This window comes from Fundulus heteroclitus, chromosome 17, assembly GCF_011125445.2.
Source record: "Fundulus heteroclitus isolate FHET01 chromosome 17, MU-UCD_Fhet_4.1, whole genome shotgun sequence".
NCBI lineage: Eukaryota > Metazoa > Chordata > Actinopteri > Cyprinodontiformes > Fundulidae > Fundulus > Fundulus heteroclitus.
In genome coordinates this window covers 10,378,181-10,402,095 of record NC_046377.1, presented here as the reverse complement: position 1 = coordinate 10,402,095, position 23,915 = coordinate 10,378,181, and positions in this window count along the sequence as shown.

Sequence of the window (23,915 nt, the reverse complement as noted above, 5' to 3'; positions counted from 1 at the left end):
AAGTGGGTGTAATGAAGAGGTCTTCATTACTGGGACTGTTTTTATGAAAAGCAACTGGTATTGCACTTTAAAAATACTTGTGCACTGTAAACTTGCACCTTAATTAGCACTGTGTTTAGCACAGCACTTTAAGCATGACTTTGCGCAGAAATAACCATTTGCACACAAGAAGTTTTAACTATATAGAATATATTTATTGGATATTTTAATAATTAGCATGTAGCCTTTCGTTCAGGCTCTGCACAGCTTCTCCTCATTGGGAAATGGGGTGGGCTCTGTGAAAAGAAGAATTGTTATTTGGAGTTAAGGTCTACTGTCTGGAAACTTAAGCAAATGGTGTAGAATCTGAGAAGTGTGAGACGAGACAGAGTGTTAGCATTTGGTGACTTACCTGTTTTCTATGTCCTCTCCAGGGTGTTTGGACAAATGCTTCCCCTGGGGTCCAGACACCATTTATAGGTTCCGGGAGAGACCATGGGAAAAGCAGGGGGGGGGGGGGGGGGGGGGGGCTTTTGCACGTTTGTTTTAAGGGTTTTTTAGGTGTGGGTTTAAAAGATAAAGTATTTATAAAAAATAGGTGGGAATGTGTATATGTGTATTTGTATTATGTAAATATTGTATTTTATAGGTAAAATTAGTAGTAAATTGTCTAGTGCAGAATGGTTTAACCTATAATCAGCAGAGGGTATTTAAGGCAGTGATTGTGTCTGTAAACCAAGTTGGTTGTTAGTTGGTTGTCATAGTGAATGCTGCTACCAACAAATAAATGGATTACTGTTTCCACATGCTGCTGCTTCGTCATCATTCCTGCTGAAACTCCAGCCTCAAAAGGCCACGAACTGACAGTGGGCAATCAAATAATTTACTGTTTTGATAAGGTGGGCAATTACTATGTATTTCACTTAAGGCCAGGTTAATTTGGGCTGTATTTTTACTAAAGCGAATAAGTAATTTGGAAATTGCCTGTTGTCATTACTTATGTTATCTTTGTATGCTATCAAAGTTTTCTTAGGTGGGGCCAAATGGCAAAAACAGACGACATCTAGAAGGTGCAGAAATGTTTTTTTTATTGCACTGTAGTGCTTTGGGAACTCTTTTATCGCTCTTGCATAATTTCTCTTTCAATGCTGACTTTTCTATTTTTAAACCTTATCTTTCCCCATCTATGTAAGGAAACTGCCCCATATGTCTGAGAATTCAGCTGAAAGAATTCCTGGCAATATAAACTGATCTTTGCTATTTTCATTAAACCTTTGGTGTAAATATTTTAATATACACGTATCTGGACATGCATACATGAGGTCATCTCATATCTCGTTTTGTTATATGAAGAATGTTTCAAGTTCTGTGTTTCCGTTGGGGTTATAACTGAGCTGTGCCATTTTGTTTCTAGACATACTTTTCTGATCTGGGTCGATGGACAAAGTGACAGTAACACACACCGTTAGAAGACTGACAGGTGAGTGATACATTCTGACACTTGATTAGGAATATACCAGTGCACACTTTCACGCTCATTATCAATTACCTTTTTTTAATGCATATAAAGAGACAAGTCTTAAATGTGAAGATCTCTGGACTTCAGGCTCCTTTTTTAGCCTTGGTCACAGAGCTCTTTGGAACAAACTCACCTCAGTCCCAGTCATGGTTAACACTTTCATTTCAGAACAAAACATTTCACCCCCTTAAAGATGTCTTATGTCTTTGCATTTTGTCCATTAAATGATTCAGATAATTAAAAATGCCGATGTCCAATAGATGCCCCTGGTGGTCTGGGTTCTCTATTTGCTTCAGAACCTGTAGTACAAGTTGTAATTGGTTGAACCGTAACATTTGTCGACTAAAAAGAGCACTTGGGTTATGCATCAGGTGATCCAAAACATGGATCCCTAAATGGCTTAAAAAAAACTAAAAATAAATCTTTGGAGAGCCATGTAATTGGCTTATTTGGGGTATGATACATTGTTTAGGTGTGCTTTTGTTTAATGCTCAGGGTCGGTCTTTCTAGTAATTTTGTCTGCCGACATTTGTGGTTCATGGCATGCCCTATGAACTGCTGGACTGGATTATGATTAATTGTAATATACAAAGATGGCAGACACATTAAAATATAGCCGTGCAGACATCATTTTCAACAGACAGTTATATGGTAATAGACACTAGTTGATGAGCAGCCTAGCCTCTAATAAAGGCGTTGTTTTAATTACCCTCCTGTGTTGCAAAGCAAACCAATCACTTGGCTGCAAATCCGCTTGTCATTTGGTGGCTGGTCAGGCTTGCAGTCAACAACTGAGGCAGTCGGCAATGTTACCCAGATAATTCTGTCAGCCAGACTTTCTCTCCACATTCTTTTTAAGCCAATAAAATTTGCTTTTTTCGAAAACAAACAAGTTTTTCCACCAATATGCTCAATTCATAGAATGTGAGAAGCATAGATTAGGCGGAGGTATGAAAGATGATGGAAAAGGATAGAAACGGATAAAAATAATTCACAGGGTGATCAACACATACTATTTAATTTATGTAAATGGTTTGGCAGGCCTGCCTGGGAGCTTTGCTGACCATTGTTTTACAGGAATCAATGTGGCTAAAAGCCTCATAATAGACTTTTTTTGTACACATGCCAACTGTAATCTGCTCATAAATATGCCCCACATGGAAGGGTCCAACTGGACAAAAGTACATACATGTGTATGCGGTCACAAAGTCTTTGTTATATTCATTTGCAGCCTCCTGATAAGATATTAAACCTTTTAATTGGTTAGCTGAATACCCATTGTTGCAGCAGTATGACAAGAGAGCGCCTCTGATATGGAGTAATTCTCATGATGAATTATACCATTTTGTGTGTGTGTGTGTGTGTGTGTGTGTAATGAAATCATAAATTGTAAAAAGATAATTTAATTTAACAACACATTTCACAACATGGCTCAGGGATGTAAAGTGGAATAAAGGGATGGTATACATAAAAACATTTGGAAAACGTACAAATTTAACTGAAGGTTCAACAAGTTTACATTAATTCTCAAACAACCTTTCTGAAAACTCTCCCACATTTAATGTGATTCTGTTCTTAATGCACCTATTGCCTGTAATTCTAAAGGTGTTAAGCACACTGATGCTGAGCAATGTAAACCATCTTCAAAGTTAACAATGCAAACCCTTTGCATTTGTCTTCGTGTTCCTTTGTTGCGGTCGCTTTACAAATTTTCATGTCATGGCATTTGTCACAAAAAGATGCATCTCTTTATTTCATCTTCCAGTGAGTGAGTGAGTGACTATTTACAACTCCACCTTTAACTCACCAGAAAGATTAAGTTTCATTTGGGATGTACTGTCCAAGCTTACACAAGGAAATATTAAACCCCAGTGGAGTAGAGTGTTGCCTATATATGGCATTCAAAAACAAATAAACAGACCATGCGTCTGCTTTGTTTTGAGGAAATTTCCTAAAAGCTTGATCCTCGAATTATCTGTAGTTTTCTAGCTGCTATATTATTTCTGTCTGATGTAAACGCATCCTAAACTACTCAGTGATGTTTTAAGCCTCTTTACTGCTGGATGGGTTATTTATACGTAACTCTCCAATTTATAATTTTGAACATTTGTACAACTAATTGATTTTCTGTTTCTTAAGTTTTGGGTAAATATAAAGCACTGCTGCAAAACACCATGGGCTACATTCACAAAGATTATCAGAGTACTCTCATAGAGCTTAAACATTCCTACGTAGGAGTCTTAGCTTAAGAGTGATTCGGATAGCTGCTGAGAGCAAATCTAAGGAGACAAACATAATGTTTTTCATGTTGGTGAGTGTTGCTAGGTTTGATGCCATCTTCCTAGAGCTGCAATTGGTTGATACAAAAAACAAATGAAGTTTTAACCTAATGTCACATTTCTTAATCCAGTCTAATCAGTTAATTTCTCTCAATTACTAGGAGCACATTTGTGTTGTTCTTCATCTATTTGATATCAATATGAATAGATATCTGTCAGCATTTTACTATGATTGCCTGCTTGTGTAAAACCATCATATTTTGAAAATGACCAACATACACAGTAGGCGGACTTTGAAGTGCATTTTCGCAGAGCAATGCGTTTTTCTCTGCTTTTACACACCAACCTGGAAAGTGAAAAGTGCTCCGTGCAGCAATCAAAAGCCAGAGAAGAGACGGCATCGCATCAGGAAATTTCTAGATGACCATTTAGGCTCTGGATACATACAGCACATACTTTCTCACCACTTTTACACCTTCCCTCTGTGTATAGAGTGTATATTGTGTATATTAGTAATTTCCCTCTGGGATTATTAAAGTATGTCTGATTCTGATATTGTTGTACTTTATCTTGTCTAGAGTGCATATTTACCCTAAGTATATTTATTTTCTGTGACTTTTTCTTCTTTTAGAATCTTTATTGTTAAAGGCATTTTACAATCTGCAGAGGAATTTCAATATCATTTACACCGTATTGTTTATTAATGTTTCCATTTTTTGTTCTTGACCAATAAATATTTTTCCTATTTATTTATCCTCAATAAAATCATATTACTAGTGTCAGGGTTTTAACCCGTCCGGCTGGTGAAACTATTTTCCCCTACAGGGATGATAAAGTGTAATAACTGTATGATTGTTAAAGAAGTCTGAGCTTATTGCCTCCACTATTTGGGTGGTGGATCATCCAATCAGCTCTCTCTGTTCCTGCCATCTTCACTGCTTTAGACACTCTTTGGGTCACTAAAAGTCCTCCTCACTACTTCTAGCATTCCTTTTTGGAGCTCTCTTAAGGCCTAAGATGATTTGTGAATAACTTTTTTTCTGTTACAATATTGGGTAATAAATAATTTTGCCTCAAATAAAGTTTATATTCACTAGATTCAGTCAATTATTTGATAGTCAATGTTGTCTATATGAACAGCGATTTAACACAACAGAAGAAGAAAATTGGGGTGTCAATACAGTTTGGTTAAACCTCACCCTTGTGCTAGAGCACCTAGGGGAAATGATCGGGGATAACAATGCAACCAGTGTAAAAACACCTCTTCTGACAAATAAACTATCAGCCCATTTCAGACTGTTTCAGCACAAGCTGTATTTTATTTAAATACAACATGCTACATTTGTCCTTCTACATATTTTACTTCCAAGGATGTCTATTCTATGAGCTTTAAATTTTTTCTTCAAAGCATCAAAAAGGGTGTTAGATATTTAATACTTTGCATTTCTTCTTAGGGTTTAACATTTTTGAGGGTGTCCTTTAGGAATGCTTGCGTCTCTTTTTTTCTGTAAGTGTTTTAAATGTAGGTCTGCCTCTTATCTTTCTGAGTGTCTCACAAAAATTTCATTAGGGTTATATAACAACAATAAAGACTCTTGAGTATTAAAAAGTTAGTTTTGAACCCTGCTCCTCTCTGCCATACAGTAACCTTCACCAAGACTTTGTCAGCAAATTAAAACTTAAAGCTCAATCAACAATTTATTACCATCAGAATTAAATTGTATTCCATTTGAGAGGGCTGGTTTAAGATCCATAATCCGATCAGCAACCATCTACACAATTGTTCCAATTAACTTACTGCACATGCATGTGGAGGATGATAATTTCCTTCTGCTCTCTCAACAACAGCAGGTGTTCTCAACCACTTTGAGAACCTGGTGCGGTCCAATCTATGCGCACAGAACAGTCAACACCAACACACCTCCGCATTTGTACATAACTTCTGCTGTTGTTTTATGGAAATTCAAAAACTCTGCCAATGTCAGTTTCTACTTTGAATAAAACTTGATGCAAGTAAATGGACGTCATGATCGGATTATTTTGATTGTGAACCACAATGTGCTCCCTAGCTTTTGAGGATTTGCTTCGAGCCGTGTTCCCGGTGTCATTTGTAGAATTTACTACAAAAAAAGCATTTGAAAATGCCGCCTCTGCTCTGCCTCCGCCTAGCTTCGTTGACGTTGCTCTGCAGCCAGTATTGACGATGGCCTGCAGGTGAGGTAAATGGCTCCACGACATGGCCAGTGACGCATTAATAATGCAACACAATAAATCGATGATGAAATGTGTTGCCAACACATTTGTCGATTATCGATTTTATCAATTCGTTGTTGCAGCCCTAATTGAAACGGTGACAAATGAGGCCAGATAGAAGCTTTGACCAACTAATTTCTACTTTTCAATTACACAGTTCAGATTTTTTTTCCACTACTTTAAACTGCATAACTTTGCAAAATCACATTCAGCTTCTTTTCCACCCATTCAAACGTCCAGTGGTATAGACCTCTCTCTCAAGGCTAGGACACTCCCAAAGATGCACCTCATTTGAAATTACCTACTGTCTCCATCTAACAAATCTGTGTTTAAGAAAAATCAGGCTTACCTGGAAGGTAGAACTTCATCAAAACTTTGCTGAACGTATTTGGGAAGGACCCTTAAAGCTAGGGTCAGCGATTGTTTTTTTTTTTTGTTTTTTTTTTCCCACATAAGTTTCCCCAAGTCCCTTTTTTTTTTAATACCGTCAAAATGATTGGCATGTTGGACAACCAATAGATAGGGGAGTGAGAGAAAGAACAACACTACACTATAATCAATCACTCCTCTTCAGTGAAAAGAGCAGTAATTGGTTATATTTTTTTACAGGCCTGCAGCTCCCACAGAAATAGATTAAAATTTTCTAAAATGAACCTCCTTTTTCTAAATACATAAAGTATTGACTACTTTCAGGAAGGAAGGACGATTTAACCCAGTATAATTAAAAGTGTTTCTGAACAGGATTACCAACTTTAACTTTAATCCTTGCCAACCGTTCATTTAAAGTTTAAAGTCCTTCATTGGCTGCACAACTGCAAAGAAAATCTTGTAAGACTTTACCTAGATAAAACGGATGATGAATCCAATAGATGTGCACAGACAGCATGCAACCTTACCCATATGTTTTGGTCATGTCCTGAATTGCTTGAATTCTGGAAATTAATTTTCAAGGCAATCTCAGACATATTGGGCATAAATCTAATCCCGAAGGCACACACGGCTATTTTTGCTAAACCTTTGGACAGTCCTTGCACATCAGCCACTCATAACAAAGTAATCGCTTTCTCCTACCTTATTGCCCGTAAGCGAATCCTATTGCTGTGGAAGTCCCCCCAACCACCATCCATTGAGATCTGGTTACATGAAATTCTTTGTCTCCTATTGGAGTTTTTTTATATTCTGGAAACTATTGCTTCGTTATCTTGACAAACTGCCCGCCCAGGAAATCTCCTTATAAAAACTTACTCATGTCTGCTAGTTGTTGTTTTTTCCATTGGACTTCCCTGCCAGTATTGGTTAACCGCCCAGCCTTCGATCCAGAGTGGTCTGCTCCAAAACAGCCCACTATAACTATAAATCTTTTTGTCCATATCTGCCCTTTTCAGTGTGAACAGCCCAATTTCAAGCTTTTCACCAAAAAAAAAAAAAAAACTGACTTGTGCCACTTACATAGGTATTCAAATGAGTACAACATATCAGATTCTTTTAAAATCATAAATATAAACGTACATGGTCATGTCGCATTTTATCCGTCTTTTACATCACTGTCCTGGATCTCTCTACACATCCACACAAAGTAGCAGTTACCACTCCATAAGACCATTGTAAATTATTATGCTGCTTTCTTCTTACCTTACTATGGGGCTGCGATGATCTCTTGATATTGTCTGCTCCTATTGCTCAACAGCTTTCTAATAATTAGAAGAAATGGCAGCCGCTTAAATTTTTTTCAAGGTTTCTTTTTTTTTTTTAACGAAGCTTGATTGAACACTTCTTGAAACAATTATACCATCACTTCCATAAACGGAGTGCTGCTGTGACGTCTCCATCTATTTATTATCTGTGCTTGCGGGTTGCTTTGCGGTCTAGAACCATTCAGACAAAATTATGATGCCGGTCACATTTAACAATGGCTACCCCCCAAAAAATCTGATTTCAGCAAAAATTTGGAATTTAGCATCAAGACCTGCAGTGTGAACGTAGCCTAAAATTGAGCTTTTGGCAACAAAGTGAGTCTTGTGTGAAACAAAGGAATAAAATGTTAAGATCCGATGGCTACAGTTGAGTATGATCAAGTCTTGTTGGAGTGCATGACTTGGCCATGTTCCATAGCCAACAATGTCCCTTGACGTATATCCATTTGAGCCCCTTTTCCTCAGGATCCCCTTGCCCGAGCTCTATTCGGCTCTGGCCACTTTAAGAGCATTTGGATTGCAGTTTTTTTTTTCCTACCGGGCTGGCTTTTTTTCATCTCTCCTCAGAAAGGTTGTATGACCAGTGCTCAGTAGAGGCTGACATTTTTTCCCGTGGGTCACGTGATTCCCATGGGAATCATGCGGGATGGGAGCCAACATTAGTAAATATCACGTGATTGGGACGATAGAGGATTAAATATCAACGGGAGCAGACGGGAGCGGGAGTAAACCCATAGCAGGTACAATAAACAACTATGGGGATCAACTATGGAGCGCTCCATAATTAACTGCTAGTGGCAAACCCAACCTGGAAAGGTTGTATTTGCAACGCAAAATCAGTCTTATCTATTAAACTCACAGAGCGACTGTAAAGTTGCAACTATTAACAAACTTGACGAGAGTTAAATGTCACGTGTTAACACTCGGTACCCTGCTTGTAAAACATGTTTCCTGGACTCATTCTCCAATGTGCAACAGTGTAATAATACGGCCAATAACTTAAAACTACTTTATTTTATTTAGTGTTATTTGAACAGTTGTGTTTTTTTCTGTTTTAACCCCCTAACTGAACGTGTTAACACTTCTCTTTCCCTTTTTAACAAAAGTAAAACATGTCTACTTCCATGTCTGGTCGGATAAAAATGAGATGGAGCTGATTGGATCGGCTTTTCCTGGGTCCAGTTAGCTCCGCCTCCAGCTCCGCACCACCTCCGAAAATTAACATAATCTCACTCTCAACTTTTGATAAAAGTTGAGGTCTAAGAATGTGTTTAATGTTCGATGAATGTATTGGTTCTAATAGTAAACCCTAATTAGTTCATGGATATTTTATTGCAAATGGAATCATACTAATATGCTTGAATGATATTCAACTTTTTCTTTTATTAAACTGAGTTTATGAACCATTGAGGTACATTATCTAAATTGTGACAGTAATGCCTTTATGCAATTTTTTCTTAATTGAGTATAGATCTCTTGCTTGGTGCATTATTCTTTAGTTTCAGCAATTTGAAACATAAAAGTAACTTCATTGTTCATGTGAAACAATTACTTAATGAATTGGTAAAAGGCAACATTGTACATTTTGTTTATTCAACTAAGGCATGGTCTTGTTTGTAACTTTTATTATTTATTTATTATTATTCCTTTTACTTTAACTGGCCTTTACTATAGCTAAAACAGGAATTTAACTGACCCTTCATAGACATTCAGGTTTAATGTGTTGCTAGAAAACTTAATGAAGACAACAAGAGTGGAAGTAATATTACCAGGAGCGGGACGGGACAGGACTTTTTGTTTTCTACTCTGGCCTGGGATTGGGACGGGACACAATTTTTTTTCAGTGGGAGTGGGATGGGACAGGAGTAAAAATCCACTCCCGTGTCACTCTCTAGTGCTGAGTAGGGTTGGACTGTGATGTGACCAGGCTGCTGGTCATTGACTGGACATGAGACGAGGAGAACCGGGAAGGATTTTGCTGAAGAAGTGCATGGAAAATTTAAACTGATGAGCTGCGGCATTAATATTAAGGAGCACCATGAATGTAGTGGGTCAAACTGAAATAAAATTTTACGAACCATGAACCAAACCAGAAGGGAACGAAAGAAAAGTAAAGGGACGCTTCAGCTTTCTATTTGCAGACAGTCGTGCTGTATTTAATAACCTAAATCAGATCTGCAGATCCAGGCAGGCCTTCTCTCATTTTACAACTTGTATGCCCACTCACTTGTAAAATATTCCAAAAGGCTAAGTGCTGTTCTTTTAGCATAAGAGGGTTGCACAAAGGGAGTTTTAAGAAGATTCCAGTGTGTGGCAATAGTGTGGGTTTTTCTGTTTCTAGAATAATAAAAAAAATAATTGCATCCCCACCCCTGGTTGCTGCAACAACCAATTAATTTAATTCACATATATTTACCACAGATGCCAAAAATTGTAGAGGCACACTATATTACAAAAAAGTTTAAAAAAACAATTACCACCACTCACTAAACTTGAATCTGAGATAAGCATAGATTTTAAACACTGGTTTTCAGTTCATTAGTTACTGTTGGTGTATCTGCTGTCTCCACAGTAATCTGAAGAATGCTAAGGGACACGAAGGTCAAAAAGAAGCACTTGGATTGTAATTTTTTTTTTTTTTTATAATTTTTTTTTTTTAAAGAGGGTTCTTGTATTCACATGTAGCACCTAATTGAAAAGGATTGGTCGAGTGCTTTTAAATATGGAGCCAAACTAGTTGAATCTGAGCACTTCATTAGAATATAATTATCATGCACTTGACCTCAGGGTTGACAAAGAAAAAATAGCATGCAGGTTTAAGCTTATGTGTGCATTGTAAGGGTTTGGGGTAAAAGAGCAACTTGTACAGAAGCCTGTTTTGCTGCAAAGCCTTGTATCTCTCACTTGGCATGTCTGTGTACAAAAAGTGATGGCATGTTATTTGAGTTTCAGTGTGAATGTTCTGAAATATTACAAAGTTGACAATTCATAAGGAGTGTCAAAATGCCTAGTTTTTAAATATGAGGGCTAATGGTTGTGTAAAAAGTTTTGTATTGATGCAAGTTCCTTTCCTGTTGAGTCAAGCTTTTCTCAACTGGGATGCCCCCGTAGACAGACTAATCTATAAGAAAAGGAAAAAAGGAACAGACTCATGCATTCATGTATTAATTAAAAATTAACACATACAACAAAACTTAGACCAGGAACAACCAACTAAACACAGAGAAAAGCTGGGTTGAGAGTAATTAGGGAACAGGGGATATGTCAAAAATAAGTTGACTAATCACAATTTTTTTTAAAATGTGTTTATTAATAGAAAATAATGTTATGCCATTTCATGACGGGACAAACCACATTTCCCATGATGCAATATGGTCAAAATGGCCACCGACTCCCATCATGCAATACGGTCAAAATCGGCACCGGCCATAACAGATAACGTTGCTATGAGACGAGATATAAGGGCTTGGCACACTCAAATCTTTCCTCTTCACTGGACTGGAACAACGCCAACAGGGAAGACATCCATAGCTGTTCATCCCGTTAGGGACACCCCCCCCCCCCCACCCCACACACACGTGGCACGTGCTCCATTTCTCGCTGGACTGAGAACTTCCGAAGCAAACTCATCCCTGCATTGCCGATGCAGGAGGTCGACTTTAAAAAGTACTTCCACTTCGATCAGGCCCTCCTTCTCCTTGCTGCCTGATGGACCTGCGCTCGCCGAAGCGCTCCGGGACGCCCGCGGAATCGGAGCTGGGACACCCCCTTAAGATAACATAAGTAAAACGGGTCTTCCCCCTTTTATTTCTCCTTTTCACCCATAAGGTGATATTTTGTGCCTGGGCAGAACCTATTAGGATTTTAGTTTAATGCTTTTTACTCCAAGACGGAGTTTGTTTTAACTGCTAGATATTTCTGATGTATGTGCATGCATTTTGTAAGTGATTTTGGCTGTGTTTGATTTGTGGTTCTTATAACCTGATCCCGCCGAGGGTCGATCTTCATTTTCCCCCCTTTTCATCCTTATGTTCAGTTCAATCTCTTGTCTGCAATTTCAGTTTGCACATTTTACTTGAATCCTTTGTTCAGGAGTAAGACCGCCCCTTTTCCAAAGCTCGCCCTATACACTAGCTGTGCACTAAAGACGTCATTAGGACCTCTTCGTCACGCATCACGCAAGGTCGTAAGTTGTATGTCGTCATGGTTGCCATCTTGGGAAGGTACAGAGCTTAGGGCTGGACGATAATTCATTAACCATATATATCGATCGATAGACATGTGGCGCGATAGGAAAAAAAAGGGGTCGATAAAACTTCGATAGGCTGAAAGGAAGGAAGGAAAACTGTCTATCATATTAGTTGATGCTACAGTCACTACTTCCTCTCGACCAATCGTAATCATGGACCCAGGCACGCCGTCACAAAGCGCCGCCCTCTCAAACCACAACACAGAGCACGTGAATATCTCGCAGCAAGGAGCGACGAAGGAAACGGTCCCAAAACGGGGTTTTACTAGTTCGCCAGTCTGACAGAAATAAACCACAGTGATTTGTAAAACTTGCCAGGAACCGGTAAAAACAAAGTCTGGTAACGCAACCAACTTGTGTCATCACGTAAGCCGCTCACACCCGCAGCAGCGCGAGCTGTGCAGCCCCGCCGCCGCTCCGCGTCTTCTTCTAGAAGTTCTTCCAAAACGAAACAGGTACAGCAGCCAGACTGGGCTCCCTTTTTTGTGATAAAATGAAAAAGCGTCCAAGCGGCATAAGGACCTCACGCATGCTGCTGTTGTCTGCAGTTGAAAAACTTGGCTTCAAACAACTACTCGCCACTCTTGATCTGCAATATAAAGTTCCGGGACGCAAATTTTTCTCTAACAGCGCCCCCTAAATTGTGCAACAAGTGCAGGGAATCAGTGCAAAATGAGCTGCAGTCTGTGTCCTCCCACGCCACAACCTCGGACCTCAGCCCTGCGTCAGCCTTTCAAATATGAAACCTGAGAAGTAACTAGTGTACTATTTCCACCTAAATAGGCTATTTTATTTATTTATTTGGTATATTTATTTTGGTCATTTTACTGGTCACTTTAGTTTCTTTGTCATTATTTAATAATATAACTCAGGTCTCTTAAGTTATTTTGTCTTTATAAAAAATTCTGTTATGGTTAAAAAAGTTGGTTAACTAAAGATTTAATTGGAATTCTGTGTTTGTGTTCTTCATTAAAATTAAATCATTTAGTAATATCATAAAATGTCCAGGCAGAGCTGCACATAAAATATGGTTTTAAATATTTTCAATAATTATCGATATCGATCAATATGAATTTTTTTTTTATCGCTAAGCTTTTTTTCTATATCGTCCAGCCCTAACAGAGCTAGCTAAGTGGTTAGCTAGCTTGTTGCTAAATACAGAAGCGTCCATCTAGTTTCTCAAGCTATCTTGTCTTTCAATGCTGCTACGTCAAGTGCCGACGTCTTGAATGTGATGTTTAAACAACTGTGAGTTGAACTAAGAACTGCGACCTCTCATTTTACTCCATTTTTGACTTGTTTATTTTCATTTATTTTCTTTTGCATGTTTTATTTTAGTAGTGAGCAGAGTTTCCTAGTGTATTGAATTAGAATAATTACTGTAACAGGGAATTGTTTTGGTTTAATAAATAACATGTGGAATAGTAATTGTTTATTTTGATTCAGAGTGCATGGTCTTTCAGAGTACAGAATTACCTCTTTTTGAGTTAACATCTGAAATTAACTAATTGCAGTTATAATTTGAGTTATCAACGCTTGCTGGATAAATCTCATCGGTCGGAAACCGATCACATTACCCTGTTCCAGCATAAATAAGTTAATAACAGCTGAATTAATAAATGCATTATTGGTATTAATCATTACAAGCTTATAGCCCTGGGATCACAACCATTTGAAATATGTTATAGCTACCATTTGAGTTTGGATGACCTATTATTAAAATTATAATAGCAAATTATAAACCAAACCAACTTTTGCCCCATATGAAAATACAATCACCCATTAATCCTAAAAGCTACCACCATCACGTTTTTGTAATAACTCTTTTGGTCAGCAGGGGTTTTGATTTTAAAACTCTCCATAGACTTCATAGCAACACAAAACGGATCTAAAAACAAATACCTGAAACATAGTTACACCATGTATTGAAAGATTCCAAGTGCACAAGCGGAAAGGCAAGTGAATTTTAATACCATATTTTTTGGACTATAAAGTGCACTTAAAATACAACTTTGTGGTGCACCTTATAATCCTGTGCACCTTATGATTACCGTGCTTTTGGACTAATTCTATGTGGTGCAATGCACTAAAAAATCTGTTAAAATGTGTAAGAACAACTTTGGTTTGTAACAAAGCCGCTCTGCTCAATGGCATGGGCATGGAGGGGCTAAGCCTTGAGTGGCTGCTGTTCACATGCAGGTATATGCATGCATAGTCGGGCCAGCTATGTAAACAAGAGACTTGAGAACAACAGAGTGTGTGTTACGTCATAACATTGTCTATCTATACAGGTACATTATAGTTTTTCACATCACACATTGTTTGTTCTTTCGGTCTAAAACAATGCTCAACTCCTCCTGGCCAGTAGGTGGCATACTTGCGCTCCTCCACTCTCATTCCAACCTTCAGTTGTATTGTTTTTCATGTTTACCAAAGGACCTGGCAACTGGCTGGAAAACACTTAACGTACCTGTCAAGAAGGAAAACTGCAACCTCTGTGTGGCTTCTCAGCCCCTTTGCTTCCATAAGTCTGCACCAACACTCAAAAGCTTGGCTGACCCTCGTTTTGGTACGCTTGAATCTGAGAAATGCCACACCAAGAACAAGCAGTTATCAGCATTATCACATAGCTACTATGATCTGGCAAAAACTCAGCTCCATCTCATGTGACTTCTATCTACTATTCCTACTGGTGCGGAATCCTTTCGTGTCGATGTTGGTGTCATAACCAGAGGTAAAGTTTATATATTTGGGACCAGACAAAATTTAATAAACAATTATTTATAACTATATGTTTATGATTCATTGAAATTAATACTTTTATTCAGCACCACACCAGACATTCTTTGGATGTAGTTTTGAACAATTTGTTTTGATGAAAAATTTGTTGCTATGACATTTTTAATATTTAGGATTTGTAAACATTTCAGGAAATTGTTTAAGACTTCGCACATAAAGGAGAATGCTCTGTGTGAGCTTTGAGAGGGAAAAAAATCTCAAAGTACCCTATCAAACGCCAACCCCTGGCATCCTGAAGAAAGAGCCTTCCTTAGTTTTTGGTACCAAGAGACTTAAATGTTGTGCTTAAGCATGACAGGAAACATGATGAAAATTGTGACTACTTTGATGGTAAAGTTCAGCAAAATTAATCAATTTATAGACTGAACGTTTTCCAGGTTGTTTTACAGGCTAACCAAAGATGAATCAATGACATTTCTAGATGTCACTCCCAATGGACAGTGTCTTATTTTCTAAAGGTTTGGCAGAAGGGCATTGTTCCAGCAATATTACTGTTTAAAGCATAAAGCTACACTCTCAAAACTTTGCAAGAAGAAAGTGAAAACTATACCCTGTCCTGACCTGTTACCTGACTTGAATCGAGCAGAAAACATTTTCAGTTTTTCAAAGTGGAAAGATGGGAGAAAAAAATGTACAAGGAAAATGAAGGAAATATCTTTATAAACAGACAAAATATTATTATAGAGAAACAATATCTCTCATGCGTGGTAGTCTGTCAGCTGACATTAACATAAATATAAAGTTTAAACTTTATGGAACAGTTCAAAGTGACTAGAAATTGCTCCTATGTACAGATTTAGTGTAAGACCATCAATAAAAATACATGATTACAAAAAAAGACTGGTCTAGTTTGCTTGGAAGGATGTCAGGACCGCTCTGACCTCAAAACGAACGAGTGGTCAAACAAGCACCCTTCCCGTTGGATATGACATGTAGTCAATTAGAAAGCAAGGCAATGGAAACATAATGAAAACAGAACTCCCCTCCATATCATGGTGCAGCAAATGTAGACCCCCTCTTGGCACTGTCTCCACTCCTTCAACCTTGGTCTTTTTATTTTTGTAATGTTTTATGTGTGAAATTTAGTCCACAAAGTATTGTCATCGTTCTTCCTTGTCAGCCGTGTTTATTTATTCAGAATTCATGTTCGATCCTGAAAGATTTTGTGAGATTTCCCATCAGCTATCCGAATGTTTGTAAGTGAAATCTGTTTGTGTGTGTGTTTTGCTTTGCTTAAGCAAACCTCTTATAGTTGCAAATATGTTTTACCGTTTTGTGGCATTTCTCAGGTTTTGAAACTCCCTTATCAATTTAAAAAATCTGGCTGTGTGAACCCAGCATAAGAGATCATGGCCTGTATCAACAGGCTGAGCTTTAATGGCAACGATTATGACTAAGTTTGGATTTTGACATTGATGTGGGCTTACTGAGATCATAATTTAGAATTGAATAATTTAAGACAGTCCAGTGAAATTATAAATTTAACGTGTGTGTGTGTGTGTGTGTGTGTGTGTGTGTGTAATTTGGTGATTATGTCTGAAATGGGGTATGAGAAAGTGAAACTTATTTAATCATACCTTCTCCTTCCTACTTTACTTATGAGTCCATACAACTCCAGAGTCCATTAAGTAAATAAATCAATATACTGTACATATAAACATACATATAGACATTCACCTGTCTACGCACATCTACATTCAGACACTAATTACCTACACTCCATACCCCACACCAACCCTGGTCCTCAAGTGCCCCGTCCTGCATGTTTTAGACGTGTCTCTGTTGAAGCTCACCTGATTCAATTGATTGCATGATCTCCTATGCATGCCTTTAATTGCTGCAGAAGACTTTGAATCATCCATTTATTTAAGTCAGATCTGTGGCAGCAAGGAGACACATAAAACATGCAGGGCAGGAGAACTTGAGTACCAAGGTTGGGAACCACTGACCCACACGACCACAACCGCTGCAAGAGTATGTATATGCCCATGAACGTACAATGGCTAAGAGTAGTACCCAATTGTTTTTATTGCTCTTCTTCCATCTCCTATCTTTTTAAGAAAACCAGTTTTAGCCTTGAAAATTAAATGCAATTAGAGACCCTTTTGCCATTCTTAGAAAAACCCAGAGCATCTTTGAAAAACAATTTATTAAAACAAATTTGACTTGTTTGGAACAGTGACATAACTTTCAAATTACCAAACCCAGAATTAGTGAGTTGTTCTTGGTTTTACCATGACGGATGGCCAATTGAACATATTTGTTTATTGCTTGGTTCTACCAAATCTTTGTGTAGTCATTATGGCTGTTAGAAGTATTCCTTTTACAGGGGTTGGGGTAGTTCACTATAGGACCCCTGTGGCACTGGCGGCCTAATTTTTTATCCTTCATGGCATTTTCATTGCTTAAATTATTTTTATACTTGAAGTAGTTTTGAAACCTATGATTTTATTTGAGTAAAAAGCTTTTAAACCCTAGTATCTGTACTTCTACCATAAAAACTCCATATTTTGGTTTCTTTATCAGTTTCACACACATCTCATAATTTTCAATCATCTTTATGTTGGCACTTTAAAAAAAAAAAGAGGAATGTAATACAAACGCCTAAGGTAAATTTGTGGATAACTTCAAAGTCATATCTTCAAGTTTATGTTCTCTAAAGACTCTAAACATCAAACACAACTGTAGACATTTTACTGCAGGAGATCATATTTGTTATTTATTAAGCACAGATCATTTGCATATTAAACCTTCTATCCTCCTCCTTGCTTTCCCTCTGTCATGTCACATCAAATCAAACCGAGAACCGCAAACAAGTCAGCATTTCATTCACTTAATGAGAGATGCTGGTGGCCCACTTCCATGTTAATAAAAATCCTATGCTAATTAATGTTTTGAGCCAGTTGATTAAAAGTAAGTGAGCTAATAAGTGTTTATTTACAGCGCCTCAACTGAGACTAAAAAGGGGGCTCAGAACATGCTCACAGGTCAAAACTGTTCCACCCTCATTAGACAAAGATCTATCAAACTTTAGCCATGCTGATCCATCACAGGCTATGACTCACAAAACAAATGCTTCATCACTATAAATTAGGTGGATAGAAGCTTATTTGTTCTTCTCTTTCATTAAAAGATAAAGCAAATAATGAACACTTGTTTATGGGACGGCCATTATGTTAAATTATGTTTCAATGATCTTGTGCCTTTTCTGGGCCACTCTGTCTTTTTACAGCTTGTGATTGTGGTGGATGTAAATGTAATTTTAAGATATAAATCATGGGCTCATTTCCTATTTGGAAAATAGCTTAAGATTATGAGACTGGATGCAGGCTGTTCACTAAGTCTTCCCACAGAATCACTCTTGTATTTTTGTGTGCTGGAACTTTTGAATATTCAGTTGAAAGTAGATGCTTACATAAACTGTTTAGAGACGTGTAACATTTAAAACAAAAAAGGTTTCCTGTTTTTTTTTTTTTTTTTTTTTTTTTTTTTTTTAGTCTTAATATTACAAAACTAAGTTTTTACTTTGTAAGTGTTAGAATCTGATCTTTTCTTTTTGGAGGGGGGGATTTTTTAACCTTAAAGTTAGATATTGACAGATTTAGCTTGGTATTTGGTAGAATTGCTGTCTATGTATATTATATATCTGTTATGCCATCTATGAGGATACCCAACATATATCTATGATATGTTGTGCATCCTCTCACAAACTGGTCTCAATAGTTTGCTGGAATATCAGCCCATTTTGTTGTCCTTAAGACACCCTGTAACTTAAACAGGGGTGTATGGGTTATGCTTAAGTTCCCTCAACTTCCCCATTCTCTTTGCCTTAAAACGTGCCCACAGCATGATGAAGCCAGCAACTAAATGTTTGGATGATGTTCTTGAGGTTATGAGATGTTTTGGGTTTTCTCCATACACAGCATTTTCTTTAGTGGCCAAAAGTTAAATTTGTTGTCTCATCTGACCAGAGCATATTCCTCCATACAGCTATGAAGTCACTCACATACCTTTTGGTAAACTCAAAACATGCCTTCTCATTTTTAAAAACCAATTAATGGCTTTTCTTTAATTCAAAATATGCTTTTAATCCTAGAGGAAAATTAAATGTCACTAACCCATATTTGGGCAGTTTTTTTCAGAGTAGTCATTGAAGCTAATGGCAGTGAGGGGCAAGAAGGATCTTCTGTAGCTCTCCAGCGATTGTTGAATGACAATGTGATGAAGAGGATGCTCATGGTTGTCTGTGATATTCGTTTTATGAAGAGTCTTTCTTTGCACAATAAGGTTCAAGAAGAGTCCCCAGAAAAGACACGGCCTCTCTAATTAGCTTGAGTTCTTTTCCAAGTCACTTACTCTGATGCTGCTACCCTAAGAGATGACAGAAGAGATCACTCTTCACAACAGACTTATAGATGATTTGTCAATCGTTAAAGGACCTGAGTTTCCTCAAGAAGTACAGTCTGCTCTGTTCCTCCTTGTAGACATTTTTACGGTTGCAGTCCCTGTTCAGTCTGTTGTCAAGGTGAACTCTGAGGTATGAATACTCCAACACTTCCACTTCTTCTCACAGAACGGAAATGGTGTTTGAGCTATTCCTCTTTCTCCGGAAATCTTCAGTACTCTCCTTTGTTTTCCTCACATTCAAGATGATGATTTGTTTTCACACCATGACACGCAACAATCCACCAGCTCCCTGCAATCAGCCTCTGGTTGATCTCTGATGGATGCACCCCACGACTGCAGAGTCATCCGAATATTTTTGCAGATGAGAGGAGTCTGACTTGTACTGGAAGCGTGAGGTGTAAAAAGTGAAAAGGAATGGTGAAAGTACAGTTATGTTTGACACAAATCCCATGATTCATTTAACTAATTATGAGAGTTTTGAAGGTAATTGGTTACAATATATTTGTAAGGAGCTACATGGCAAAGGAGAGGGATACATCTACACGTTACTTATTAACGTTTTATTTTTTTGTTTTTTTTCACATTGGCCTTAACCAACTAACACTTTCACACAGATCCATCAAACAAAATAAGATTAGAACACATTTAGATTACCGGTCTGAATGTAACAAAATGGGTGAAAAGCTTAGGGAGTTAAGCTGGTGAAGTCATCCAAGTCATGGTCATTCCAAAAAATGTAAAAAACAAAGCAATTGGACTTGATTTCCGTAGTTGAAGACGTTTCGCTTCCTCTCCAGAAAGTTTTCTCAATTCAAAAAAAGTCAGTGCTCCCTTTTGCAGTGCTTTGCAAAACGGTGTTAAACACTTATGCAAAGCACTGTTTATAAAATTTGAAGAAAGCTATCAAATCTCCAAAGAAAATACCACTTCATTCTGGCATTTGGCAAAAAACAGCAGTGTTTATTATCCTAAAAGATCAATGATATTTTAACAATAAGGAATATTTTTTTAATATAGTTGGACTTTACTTCAGTGTGTGGGAATAGAAGTCTCTGACGAACTTTCTTTGTTCATCATCTCTAGTTATAATCCTACAGGTTCACTCTGTGCCAGCTCTAGTAACTTTCCAACTACGTACTATGGATTTTGTTAAAGAAAACTCTGAGGGTAACATTTCAAACTCTCAAAACTCTACCAAAGTATTGGATAAGAATGTTAAATATAATATTGGTACAAGTAAAAAGCATGACAAGGTAGCTTATTAGAGTGGTGACTGCACATATGCCGGAGGTACAGTGACAGAAACAAATGTGCTCACATCTCAGTTGGAAAATGTTCTCTAGACAGAAATGCCTAAATTCTGGTCTGTGTAGCGTAAGAAATATTTTCTTGACAAAAAAGAGAATCTTATTTGATTTAGCAGCTTTTTTTTTATTTTAAATGAACTGAGGTCTGAAAGCTGAATTAGAATTGGGTTTTAGTCATTTTTGATGACTGCAGTTACGTTGAGTAATCGTAGGGAAGGAGTAAAAGAAAAATAATTTGAAAGAATCTGGAAATGTGCTTAGTAGCTAAACTAAGTTCCTTTCAATTTAGCAAAAGGATTTATTGCAAAATTTCATAACCATATTAATTCATCTCAAACACTCCAACAGCAGCACCGCTTAAAGCTCCACATCCCCCCGTCTGTACCTGGATTGTATCTGCCTGCAACACCGAGCGACTCCCCCAGAGACGTCCGTTTTGCCCTAGTTGCAGCACCTGACAGTGCTCTCCTCTTTGGTCCACCTCATCATCAGCTCCTCATATTTTGTGTTTTGGTTTAACCTGAGGTGTTTCACAATGTTGTGTTGTTACAACTCCTTATCCTTTTTCCGCAAAGATCCCAAACCAAGTATTTACTGTTTGTGGAGCTGAGACAGTTTTACACACTAGTTTGTTTATGCTCTGTTGTTGCATTACGTACCTGCCCAGGTTGACAGAAAAGTACTTTCCACTGACCATAGAATTTAGAGGAGATCTTAATAGTTTTGTTTCTTTAAGCTGTTTTCCTGTTAATTACATAAATTACCTTTTTAAATGACTGAAATATCAAAAGTATTGATATTTTGATGTGGGAATAGATTTTGAAGCATAAAGATGTGGTATCGCAGATTTCACTATTTCAGTCTTGAGCCGCACATCACTAGCTGACAACAAAATGCTAAACCTATTGCAGAAAAGTTATTTTCTTATCCTTGGGAGTTGTTGTAAAACATGCTTGTTTCATAAAAGCTTGTAGCCTTTTGTAAATCTTAATGTTGTTGGTATATAACCTCTGTCATTTATAGTTACTGTTACCAAAAACATTATTTGTGCTACTAGCTAACAACTCCATAATTTGTTTTGCTTTTAGAAAATACTGAAAAACAGCAGCTGCTTTTTCACTCACTTGGTGTGGCATCTCCTTTGCTCTTGGTATAGTTAAGCCAAGCAATCCAACTTCAAAAACAGCACTTTAAAAACAGCAGGCGCTGATCAAAGTGCTGAACACAGAGAATGATTAAAATAAACGAATAAAGCATTACAGATTAATACATACGAAATTTACAAGTTAAAGTAGCAACAAGAGCATTCAACATAGACTGACCAATCTACATAATCTGATCCAATCTGTATAATCTGATTATGATGAGTGCCTAGAGATGACATGTATCATGAATTGGCGCTACATAAATAAAATCGAGTTGAATTGAACTGGAAAAAATTTAAATAAGACATCTATCCATCGTCTTCTGCTTGTCCATTATCGGGTCACGGGAGCAACGGGTCCAGAAGAGAAACACAGACATCCCTCTCAGCGACATCCAGCTCATTCTGGGGGACCTCAGGGCTTTCTTAAGCCAGCCGGGATATATATAGTCCCTTCAGCAAGGTCAGGGTCTTCCCTGGGGTCTCCTCCCAGAGGGACTTGCCCAGAACACCCCCAAAGGGGAGGCGCCTAGGAGGCATCCTAATCAGATGCCCGAACTCAAACAACTAAAATAAAATTAACTCACATCAGGTCAAAAGCCGAAGAGAAGAGGTGGGTATTACGAGCATCTCCGCAGGGCTGGAAAGCTTAAGTGATTAACTTTTTTAATACTCTTAATTATATTTCCTTGAAAAACTTGTATCAGTCAAAACCAGCAATGGCGGTTATACAAAACGGGAGAAACTTGATGTTTAGCACGACCCACATGTTTGCATCACCACCTGTGATGCCATTTGTTACCATAAATGAGTAAGAGTAAACTAAATGTTTTATACTGTTCTATACTGTGACGCTTACTGATGAGAATAAGAATGTTATAAAGTATATATTGTTTTCTCCCTGAAAACAACACCTTAGGCCACTGAGGGTGAAAAAAAAGTCTTCAGAGAACAATCATAAGTGAAGCAGTGAGGAAAAATAAACACTGCACAAATGTTCAGTTCAAGTCTTTGCATTATTTATATCCTGAAAGCAAAACAAACATTAAAATATCAAATATTAACATAAATTCTCATGAGACACTCGTACCACACTAGAACTAAAAAGGGCATTTCAATGCCACATTTGAAACAGCAGATAAAGGAATGTTTTCCTCCTTGTACGTGGGGGGGAGGTGCAGTGTGCTTTGATGGAACAGATCATATAACATGCTAAATTCATGATAACATGCTTTGTTCTTTGTACACTTCATTTTAATAACTTACTCTATGGCTTTGAGGTTAAAAATCTGTTGCAATTAAAACCTTTCCATTCCTTTTGTGTATTTCCCAGATTTGAGGCATGGGTCACACCTCTTGACTTCTTCTGTGTTCCGATATAATCACATATTAAGCAAGACACAATACAAAACAAGCTGTTCTGGGACGGTCATAATGAAATACATTCTTTTATAATTTTCCTGGCTCCACAGGGATTACTTTCTTTGTCTGCAGGTCTTTTGTTTCCCCCAGAAATAATCAGCTGACAGGAACACAAAAAGAAAAAGATGACCTTCTGTTATCCTATTATTCAAAATGGATAAGAATTCCTTCCACGCTCAGAGTGAAATTCTGCCTGTTTGCTACCTTTTGTCTGCTGCCTTTTGCACGTGAGCATCTTATTGATCCCAACCCGAACTGATTTGTTCCTGCGAGTAAAAGAATTTAGAAAACCCTCAGCACTGCATCACTGCAGTACTGAGAAGGTTATATGTTTTTCATTCCTCAGATCTGCTCTTAAGCACATTCAGCTTTGTAAAAAGTGTGAATGCAACTTGAAATGATCAAGTCTTCAATTTCTAGGTTTACATTGGTGCCAAGTGACACCAGCTTCACTATTATTACTATTATTATTACTTTATTTATGAAGCACCAGGCACTGACCAAAGTGCTGGAAAGAAAAAAAGACTGGTTAAAGTAAATGAATAAAATAATAGGATTTAAAACAAATTAAATGATTGAAAGTATTAAAAATTAGTAACCAGAGGGGGAAAAAAACTACATAGACCAGGAGAAAATAAAAATAAATTCACTTATACTTGGTCAAAAGCCAAAGAGAAGAGGTGGGTCTTATGGTGATTTGCATTTGCACTGGGAAGCCGGAATGTGGGACATTTAAACTGGAACAACCCTTAAAGTCAGAATTACGAGGCGGGAAGATGGAGCAACAGAACCATACCCGACATTAAGAAAAGTGCCATAGTTCGACTGTTTTTTTATTTTTTTATTAGCAGTTCTCTATGTAA